Genomic DNA, 11,116 nt, shown 5'->3' with positions numbered 1-11,116 from the left:
TTTTGTATCCATTCAGCGAGCCTGTGTCTTTTGGTTGGAGTGTTTAATCCATTCATGTTTAAGGTAATTATTGATATGTATGTTCCTCTTACCATTTTCTTAATTGTTTTGGGTTTGTTATTGTAGGTCCTTTTCTTCTCTTGTGTTTCCCACTTAGAGGAGTTCCTTTAGCATTTGTTTTAGAGCTGGTTTGGTGGTGCTGAATTGTCTTAACTTTTGCTTGTCTCTAAAGATTTTGATTTCTCCATTGAATCTTTTTTTTTTTTTTTTTTTTTTTTTTTTTGTGGTATGCGGGCCTCCCTCTGTTGTGGCCTCTCCCGTTGCGGAGCACAGGCTCCGGACGCACAGGCTCAGCGGCCATGGCTCACGGGCCCAGCCGCTCCGCGGCATGTGGGATCCTCCCAGACCGGGGCGTGAACCCGGTTCCCCTGCATCGGCAGGCGGACACGCAACCACTGCGCCACCAGGGAAGCCCTCTCCATTGAATCTTAATGAGATCCTTTCCAGTTAGAGTAATCTTGGTTGTAGGTTCTTCTCTTTCATCACTTTAAATATGTCTTGCCACTCCCTTCTGGCTTGTAGAGTTTTTGCTGAGAAATAAGCTGTTAACCCTATGGGAGTTCCCTTGTATGTTATTTGTCGTTTTTCCCTTGCTGCTTTCAATAATTTTTCTTGGTCTTTAATTTTTGCCAATTTGATTACTACGTGTCTCAGCGTGTTTCTCCTTGTGTTTCTCCTTCCTGTGACTCTCTGTGCTTCCTGGACTTGGGTGGCTATTTCCTTTCCCATGTTAGGGTAGTTTTCGACTATAATCTCTTCAAATATTTTCTTGGGTCCTTTATCCGTTTTTCTGCCTCAGTTATTCTGCTATTGATTCTCTCTAGTGTATTGTTCATTTCAGTTATTGTATTGTTCATCTCTGTTTGTTTGTTCTCTTTTTCTGGAAGGTTGCCTATCTCCACTTCATTTAGTTGTTTTTCTGGGGTTTTATCTTGTTCCTCCATCTGGTACATAGCCCTCTGCCTTTTCATCTTGTCTATGTTTCTGTGAATGTGGCTGTTGTTCCACAGGCTGCAGGATTGTAGTTCTTCTTGCTTCTGCTGTCTGCCCTCTGGTGGATTAGGCTATCTAAGAGCCTGTGCAGGTTTCCTGATGGGAGGGACTGGTGGTGGGTAGAGCTGGCTGTTGCTCTGGTAGCCAGAGCTCAGTAAAACTTTAATCCTTTTGCCTGATGATGGGTTGGGCTGGGTTCTCTCTCTTTTGGTTCTTTGGCCTGAGGTGACCCAACACTGGAGCCTACCTGGGCTCTTTGTTGGGGCCAATGGCAGACTCTGGGAGGGCTCACACCAAGGAGTACTTCCCAGAACTTCTCCTGCCAGTGTCCTTGTCCTCACGATGAGACATAGCCACCCCCTGCCTCTGCAGGAGACCCTCCAACACTAGCAGGAAGGTCTGGTTCAGTCTCCTATGGGGTCACTGCTCCTTCCCCTGGGTCCCGATGCACACACTACTCCACTCCAAGAGTGGAGTCTCTGTTTCCCCCAGTCCTGTTGAAGTCCTGCAATCAAATCCCGCTAGCCTTCAAAGTCTGATTCTCTAGGAATTCCTCTTCCCGTTGCTGGACCCCCAGGTTGGGAAGCCTGACGTGGGGCTCAGAACCTTCACTCCAGTGGGTGGACTTCTGTGGTATAAGTGTTTTCCAGTTTGTGAGTCACCCACCCAGCAGTTATGGGATTTGATTTTATTGTGATTGCACCCCTCCTACCATCTCATTGTGGATTCTCCTTTGTCTTTGGGTGTGGGATATCTTTTTTGGTGAGTTCCAGTGTCTTCCTGTCTATGATTGTTCAGCAGTTAGCTGTGATTCCAGTGCTCTTGCAAGAGGGAGTGAGAGCACATCCTTCTACTCCGCCGTCTTGAACCAATCTCTGCAAATGTCATTATCTCATTCTTTTTTAGGGCTGAGTAATATTCTAGTGTGTGTGGGTGTGTATCACATCTTTATGCATTCATCTCTTGATGTACACTTAGGTTGCTTCCATGTCTTGGCTATTTTAAATAGTGCTGCTGTGAACGTTGGGGTGGATGTATCTTTTCAAATTAGAGTTTTTGTCTTTTCCAGTTATGTGCTCAGGAGTGGCATTGGTGGATCATATAGTAGCTCTATTTTTAGTTTGGTAGCTATATTTTTACTTTCCTAAGGAATCTCCATACTGTTTTCCATAGTGGTTATATCAATTTACATTCCCACCAGCAGTGTAGGAGAGTTTCCTTTTCTCCACACCCTCTCCAGCATTTATTCTTTGTAGACTTTTTAAAAAATTAATGTATTTTATTTATTTATTTTTGGCTGCATTGGGTCTTCGTTGCTGCATGTGGGCTTTCTCTAGTTGCAGCAAATGGAGGCTACTCTTTGTTGTGCACAGGCTTCTCATTGTGGTGGCTTCTCTTGTTGCAGAACACGGGCTCTAGGTGTCTGGGCTTCAGCAATTGTGGTACACAGGCTCAGTAGTTGTGGCTCATGGGCTCTAGAGCATAGGCTCAGTAGTTGTGGCTCATGGGCTTCGTTACTCCATGGCATGTGGGATCTTCCTGGACCAGGGCTCGAACTCGTGTCCCCTGCATTGGCAGGCGGATTTTTAACCACTGTGCCACCAGGGAAGTCCCTCTTTGTAGACTTTTTGATGATGGCCATTCTGACTGGTGTGAGATGATACCTCATTGTGGTTTTGATTTGCATTTCTCTAATAATTAGCAATGTTGAGTATCTTTTCATGTGCTTGCTGGCCATCTGTATGTCTTCCTTAGAGAAATGTCTATTTAGGTCTTCTGCCCATTTTTTGATTGGGTTGTTTGGGTTTTTTTTGTTTTGTTTTGTTTTGTTTTTTACATTGAGTTGTGTAAGTTGTTATTATATTTTGGAAATTAACCTCTTGTCAGTTGCGTTGTTTGCAAATACTTTCTCCCATTCTGTAGGTTGTTTTTTCTTTTTGTTGATAGTTTTCTTTGCTGTGCAAAAGCTTTTAAGTTTGAATAGGTACCATGTATTTTTTTTTTTTGTTTTTATTTCTTTTCCTTGGGAGACTGATCTAAGAAAATATTGCTATGATTTATGTCCAAGAAACTTTTGCCTATATTCTCTTCTAGGAGTTTTATGGTATCATATATTATATTTAGATCTTTAAACCATTTTGAGTTTATTTTTGTGTATGGTGTGAGGGTGTGCACTAACTTCATTGAGTTACATGCGGCTGTCCAGCTTTCCCAATACCACTTGCTGAAGAGACAGCCTTTTCTCTATTGTATATTCTTGCCTCCTTTGTCTAAGATTGATTGACCATAGGTTTATAGGTTTCTTTCTGGGCTCTCTATTCTGTTCTGTTGAATCTATATGTCTTTTTTTTGTGCCAATACCACACTGTTTTTTGTTTTTTTTTTTAATTGGGGTATTGTTGTTTTACAGTGTTGTGTTAGTTTCTGGTGTACAGCAAAATGAAGTAGAGTTCCCTGTGCTATACAGCAGGTTCTCATTAGTTATCTGTTTTATACATATTAGTGCATATATGTCAATCCCAATCTCCCAATTCATCCCACCCCACCCTTTCCCCCCTTGGTGTCCACACGTTTGTTCTCTACATCTTTGTCTCTATTTCTGCCTTGCATACTGGTTCATCTGTACCATTTTTCTAGATTCCACATATATGTGTTAATATACCATATTTGTTTTTCTCTTTCTGATTTACTTCACTCTGTATGACAGTCTCTAGGTCCATCCACTTCTTTACAAATGACCCAATTTTATTCCTTTTTATGGCTGAGTAATAGTCCATTATATATATGTACCACATCTTCTTTATCCATTTGTCTGTTGATGGGCATTTAGGTTGCTTCCATGACTTGGCTATTGTAAATAGTGCTGCAATGAATATTGAAGTGCATGTGTCTTTTTGAATTACTGTTTTCTCTAAGTATATGCACAGTAGTATCACACTGCTTTGATTACTGTAGCTTTGTAGTATTGTCTGAAGCCTGGGAGGGTTATGGCTCTAGCTTTGTTTCCCACCCCCCCCTCAGGATTGCTTTGGCAATTCTGGGTCTTTTGTGGTTCCATATAAATTTTAGGATTATTTGTTCTAGTTTTGTGAAAAATGTCATGGATGATTTGATAGGGATTGCATTAAATCCGTAGATTGCTTTGGGTAGTATGACCATTTAAACAATGTGAATTTTTCAATCCAAGAGAATGTGATATCTTTCCATTTCTTTGAATCATCTTCAACTTCCTTTATCAATGTTTCCTTTTTCAATGGAAGTACTTACACTTATCCTTCTCAAACTATTTCAAAAGATTGAAGTGGAGGAAACACTTCCAAAGTCATTTTATGAAGCCACCATCACCCTGATACCAAAACCAGACAAACACTACAAAAAACGAGAATTACAGGCCAATATGTTTGATGAATATAGATGTAAATATCCTCAACAAAATTTTAGCAAACCGAATCCAACAGTACATAAAAAGGATCATACACCATGATCAAGTTGGATTCATTCCAGGGCAGCAAGGATGGTTCAACATATACAGATGAATCAGTGTGATACATCACATTAACAAAAAAAAAGACAAAACCACATGACCATTTCAATAGATGCAGAAAAAGCATTTGATAAAATTCAACATCTATTCATGACAAAAAGGCTCACCAAAGTAGGTATAGAGGGAACATATCTCAACATAATAAAAGCTATTTATGACAAACTCACAGGCAACATAATACTCAACAGTGAAAAGCTGAAAGCCTTCCTGCTAAAATCTGAAATAATACAAGGTTGTCCACTCTTACCACTTCTATTCAACATAGTATTGGAAGTGCTCGTGACAGCAATAAGGCAAGAAAAAGAAATCAAAGGTATCCAAATTGGAAGGGAAGAGGTAAGTTGTCATTATCTGCAGATGACACGATACTGTATAGAGAAAACCCTAAAGACTCCAGACAAAACTATTAGAAATAATAAATGAATTCAACAAGGTAGCAGGATACAAGATTAATATACACAAATCTGTTGCATTTCTTTACACTAACAATGAAATATCAGAAAGAGAAAGTAAAAAACACTCTTGTTTAAAATCACTTCAAAAACATAAAATACCTAGGAATAAGCCTAAAAAAGGAGGTAAAAGACCCATGGGCTGAGGACTATAAAACATTGATAAATATTTCTTAATAGGAAGGAAGGAAAAAAAGGAGAGAGGTAAAGAAGGAGGGAAAGAGAAGGAGGAAAGCCAACGTTGACTTGGCATTCTTTTTAATTTTCAGATGAGGAAATCCAGGAGACTTGGTGTGATCAAGTGACACGTGCAGTGAGTGGGCAGGAAGGGGCTGGAATTAAGCTTTCCTATGTGCAACTTAAGGCAGGCCCTCCACTACATGGTGCTGCATCTTTGGCATGAGTTTCTCGTGTCAGGAGAGCGACCTTTTCTTAATTTTCTGCACTAGTGATGCAGTGCCATGTATGTGTTACGGTCCATATGTTGAAACTTGTTTATCTACAGCTAGCCAGATGGTCCCTAACAGCTTACAAAGAAGCCATTTGGAAACTTTCAGCAAGTCAGCACATTTTGAAAGCATTGGGAGTAATGCATATTGTGATGTCATTCCTTACTCTAAGCAGAGTAAATCCAAAAAGGAAGGCCTTGTTAGTATTACATGTGAAGCATGCAGACCTTGGGATCTCATGCCCAGAGACAGAAGTTTATTTAATTGGGTCTCTCTTTCAACTTGCTTTGTCTACACTTTCTCTGGAGAAAACAAGTAATTTCTTATCTTGAAACACTTTGCTTTTTAAGCTCCTGGTGGCTAAATACATTAAAAAAAGAAGAGAAAACCAAAACCCTGCTTATGCAATATAAGCAAGAGAGATGTGATGTGATCATCAATAAAAATCTAAAAGCAAAATTTATGATGTCTAATCCAAAACAGAAAGGGAGAAAGGTTGCTAACTTATCAGAAGTAGACTTAACAGATAACAGTTATTCTGGGCATTTGGCACTTTACAAAAACCTGAGAAGGAATTAAGACATCTTGTAACTATGGCTCCCTGAACAGACACATGAAATCTTAGATTCTATTCATCCTATATAATTTGTGCTCAGAGATTATGGAACAAAAGGAAGGTAATGGACAAGAAATACTCAGCAGACAATAAAGAAATGAAAGACTAATCCATGTTTCTTCCTCTAAGAAATTCATTTATTCATCCATTCACTCATTCAATCACATAAATATTTATTAATATGTCAGAGGCTATCTAAATAGTAGAACTAAGTGGTGAGTAAGACAGAAATGCATTCCATTCTTGTGAAGCTAAGTGTTTAGCAAGGAAGCTGAAATGTTACACAAATGATTATAATAAAATGTGATGTCTACTATGATAAGGCACATGCAGGGAGTTCAAAAAGAAATGCATACTTCAATACATTGATATAAATATTTAAATCTCAGTGGAGGAGAGAAGTGGTAATTCAAAATAGCAGATGGCAAGAACTATCTAGAATTCATTTTTGATATGTATTATATGATATTTTTGGTGCCAAATTACCTTTCTTAATTACATTTTGATTGGGCTATTATTAAAATGTTCTTTATTCTTTAGACCTACACAGTCTCACAGTGGGAAAGATGGTGCAGAGCTATGAGGAGAGGCAGCAAAACGTCAGTGTAGATATAAAAGTTTGTCATGGATAATTCACAAGTGAATAATCCACCCATAGGAAAATGAGATACACTGTATACACAGAGAATTACAGACCTAGAGAATCTCATGGCTGATCTAGTACAACCCCTTCCTGGTTAGCAAGTGAGAACATGGTAAATCAGAACTGTTTTGTCTGAAGTTGTTTACAAAATGTGATATAGAGCAGTGCTTTGCAAACTATCTTTGGTGAAGGAATGTTTTTTAAATCTGTGACACAGCTATGCATTTAAAAACATAATAAAAATGATTATTACAAGAAAAGTGAAGTGAAAAAAACCTACAAAATATAAGTTCAATTCTTTTCCTTATTAAGTTCAATAGATGTAAAACTGCATTTCAATAAATATGGTCAGAGCAAACATCACGTGGAGGAAAAGAAATGAATCGCAAAAACTGACCATCATCCACTGAGAGTGTGCAGTTACTCAATTAGGGAAAGCCTAGCACTTCCCCAGCTGAGAAATGATTGTAGCATAACCGTGACATGTGCAGAACACCAAGTGTGCAAGGCACGTATGCAAGGCAGGACACAGCACATGTGATGAGCGTGATATAGGGAGAGTGTACTGATGGGGCGGGTGAGGAACAGCTTACCTCTGAGAACTACCCCTGGGGTAGTAGAAGTGCAGAGAAGTTACCCACGGTCACAAATCAGAGCCTTTAAACAACTGAACTTCCCCCCGCTCTGTGTTTCTGCTCTTTAATTATCTACAATTAAATTGAATCCAGAATGCTGACCCAAAGGCACGGAAAAGTGTTTAATTTTTTGAATGATGCTGTTAACTGAATTGTTCTTAAATAAGGCAAAGAAAGAGACTGAATTTTGATAGAATGTCAGCCCCAGAGTTTGAAGGCGAAGGGCTCTGATATTAGAAATGTTAATTCTAACATTAGCCATACCACCTTATATCTTAAACCCAGTGTTTTCTGAACTTCGCTCTGAATAAGAATGATCCAGGGAGCTTATTAAACATAAAGATTCCTGGGCCCCATTTACAGAAATTCTGATTCATTATGCCCTGGGGTGCAGTGGAGGGTGCCTAACAGGTGATTCTGGTACAGCTCATCCAGGTTCCAAATGTCGCGAGTCGCTGTTCCCACAGATGCTGGAAAACTGAATCATCTAGCTGATTCTGTGTGCAATTAGTATGGAAAGCATGATTTGTGTGAAATAATATTTAAATCATTTGTATATGGTTACAGAATCTTGTCAGAGGAATATACAAGATTCTCACAAACTCTCTCGTAAGTACCCTTTAGGATTCCATGCTACTGTTGGTACCAAAAATCTAGCAAGCTTGTGGAAGGAAATAACCCACAGGTCATCTTAGATAGTTTTCAGTTATATTTAAAGACATATGGGTTTTAATTTTAAGTGCAGACCTGGCTAATTCCTACATTATTGAGGAATTCCTGGCATAAACTAATTAATATTGGTGCTAGCACAGGGTCAGCCAAGAATCAGTGCATCATATTTCTGTCCCCATGGCCAAGCAGCTGATCAGAATGTTGTCAACAAAACAAAGGGTTGATCTTTGTCAAATGTGTGTTGAATATTAGCCATTGAGAATGAGATGTTGACCTTGGCCAAGGTCCAGGCTTTCACCATCGTATGTGTGTGTATGTGTATGTGTGTGTGTGTGTGTGTGTGTGTGTGTGTGTGTGTTTGTGTGTGTGTGTTATGGCAGCGATTGATACAGCTTACATTAATTGAGTGTTTTTTACTCACCAGTCATTCTGCTAATCCTCAAAACAACCCTAAAAGGTCTTATCTCCAGTTTTTGGGTAAGGGGACTGAGGTTTACGGAGCTCAAGGACATTAACTTGTAAGTAATAAATGTGAGCTTTCCAGCTGATGTGTACTTTTCCTGACATTCTCCCTTCCACAAAATGCATCTCACTGGTTACTGACTGTTTTTATGGGCCTGGAAATATGCATCTGAACTCAGAGGGGACTCACTCTTGCTTCTCCAAATACCTCATCTTACACTGAATGCCCAAAAGCAGTTGTTCAAGGTTAAATCCCAGATCATGGTGAAGGGAACAAAGGTTGTGATTCCTGCTTCCAAATCCTTTTCTTGGATTCCTGCATTTCTAGGTACCTAGTATCTCAGTGCTTTCTTCTGGTTATCCCTTTCTATTGCAGCCTGCCTGTGATGGTTAATTTTGTGTATTAATTTGACTGGATCACGGGGTGTCCATATATTTGGCTGAACGTTTTTTCTGGGTGTTTCTGTAAGGGTGTTTCTGGATGAGATTTGAAGCCATAGATTGAGTAAAGCAGATTGCCTTCCCCAATGTGGGTGGGCTTCATCCAATCCATTGAGGGCCTAAATAGAACAAAAAGATGGCGGGTGGGAAAATTCACACTCTGCCTGACTACTTGAGCTGAGACATCAGTCTTCTCCTGCATTTGAAATGGGACCATCAGCCCTCTGGTTTTCAGGCCTTTGGACTCAGACTGAACTGCATCACCAGCTTTTCTGGGTTTCCAGCTGGCAGATGGTAGATCGAGGGACTTCTCCACCTCCATAATCACGTGAGCAATTCCTTATAATAAATCTCTTTATATATGTATGTGTATAAAACTCTGTGTCTCTATATATGTATAGATATTGACATAGATATCTATATATATGCACATATATATACCTCTAGAATATTGGTTGATATGTATGTAAATATATATATGATGTATGTATATTAAAAACTTATATATAATATATATAAAATAACACTGGTTCTGTTTCTCTGGAGAACCCTAATACACTGCCCTAACTGCTATTGCCCTTTAATGTGTGCCTTTCTATAGTCTCCTTATTAAAACTTAACTCACCTGTGTCCCATTCTCTCATCTTTTGCTGTCTCTTTATGGTCAGCCAGTTGATCAAATACACTAATCCATTTTTCAGAGGCAATGTCCCCTTTTTACAAGATACATTCCTTGGATCAATGTCTGAACCTGAGAGAGTGTTTATAGAAATTTCCGACAGTGTTGGCAATAGTAGCTCAAATCAGACCTTGTTCAGTTACTTACAGACCCCCCAGGGTCCCTTGCAGCTGAAAGCAAGCTGCTAACCAAATCCATCTACGCCATGGGCTAGGTCTCTCTCCCGCTCCATTGGAGCTGAGAACTGAGGGAATTCCCTAGCTTTTTAAAGCAAAGACAAATGAGGGTAATTAGGTAATAGCTGAGGTTTGTCAGGAAGATTTGGCCAGTTGCCCCCAGTCCTGGTCTTTGGGAGATCTGCTGCTGTGAGACAGCTTTGACTGCTTTTTCTGGCTCAAGAGAGCAATTCTAGTGAGGAATGTTGCTTCTCATCCCCATTATTCCATCGACTTTCTCATCAATGGCTCTGAATGGAATGTTAGAATATATTTTAGACGTGGAGATAAAATTAACACCTGAAACTATTTCTGGGTGCATAGTCAAAAATTATTCTTTATACTTGTTTGCTTGGTTCTTAGAAATTTAATTGTAGTAAGCTTTTAAATATTGGCTTTTAACTTACCTGCAAAAGTAAAAAATTTAGTAAATTAAATCAATTAAGGGAAAACTTGGCCTAATTCCCAATCATCCATTTGGATCATGCAAAGCACAGATCTTTTGGATGTAAACTGTCTCTTCAACATTATAACATGAACTGTAGTGGAGAGTGAGCTTTTATAGCAACACTACCTAATATAGGCCGAGGTAAAATGTTTCCATTTCCATTTCACCACAGCAAAGATTAAAAAGGGCATTCATTTATTTAATTTATCTACCATTGGTGAGGACAGCTGAGAAAAAGACATGTTTTCTTGAAAAATATCTTAACCAGAGTTTTAGAACGATCTTATTAGACAAGTTTGAGCTTCTGAAACAAGTTAGTTTGAACTGGGTTTCTGACATGAGCAACTAGGAGAATCCTGCCTTATAGAGAACCTCTGCTGAAAGAATATTGCAGAGCCTCTCCCAGTCTATTTCTAGGGTCTCAAAGTTCAGATTTTTGAAAGCGAACATTTTACCTCACCAGCCACATTGTATAATATTTTATATTTCTCTACCTACTAATTATGACATACAATGTATGTATCAAACAGGGCATATGTGGACAATTGGAATTCCTGGGACTATTTGCCCAGGGTTACTGTTGCAGGTAGGTTTTCTAGACCTGAATGATCTTAAGTCGGGGCCAAAGGATATAAAGATAAACCTATTTTTTATTTATTTAATTTAATTTTCTTTTTGCGGTACGCAGGCCTCTCACTGTTGTGGCCTCTCGCGTTGCGGAGCACAGGCTCCGGACGCGCAGGCTCAGCGGCCATGGCTCACGGGCCCAGCCGCTCCGCGGCATGTGGGATCTTCCCGGACCGGGGC

The 11,116-nt window shown here is 39.4% G+C and overlaps 1 protein-coding gene across 1 annotated transcript in view; it reads left to right on the top strand.

Annotated features, from left to right (window-relative positions):
* HTR7 (5-hydroxytryptamine receptor 7) overlaps positions 1 to 11,116 on the top strand; it is a 111,347-nt gene that overhangs the window by 96,092 nt on the left and 4,139 nt on the right. Inside the window, exon 4 of the transcript XR_003677709.1 lies at positions 9,203 to 9,295. The gene's annotated coding sequence lies outside the window, so the exon portion shown is untranslated. The remainder of the gene's footprint in view (positions 1 to 9,202; positions 9,296 to 11,116) is intronic.

Source organism: Physeter macrocephalus, chromosome 20 (genome assembly GCF_002837175.3).
Source record: "Physeter macrocephalus isolate SW-GA chromosome 20, ASM283717v5, whole genome shotgun sequence".
Taxonomy (NCBI): domain Eukaryota; kingdom Metazoa; phylum Chordata; class Mammalia; order Artiodactyla; family Physeteridae; genus Physeter; species Physeter macrocephalus.
The sequence above is the reverse complement of the archived record's forward strand: the minus strand, read 5'-3'. Positions and strand labels throughout refer to the sequence as shown.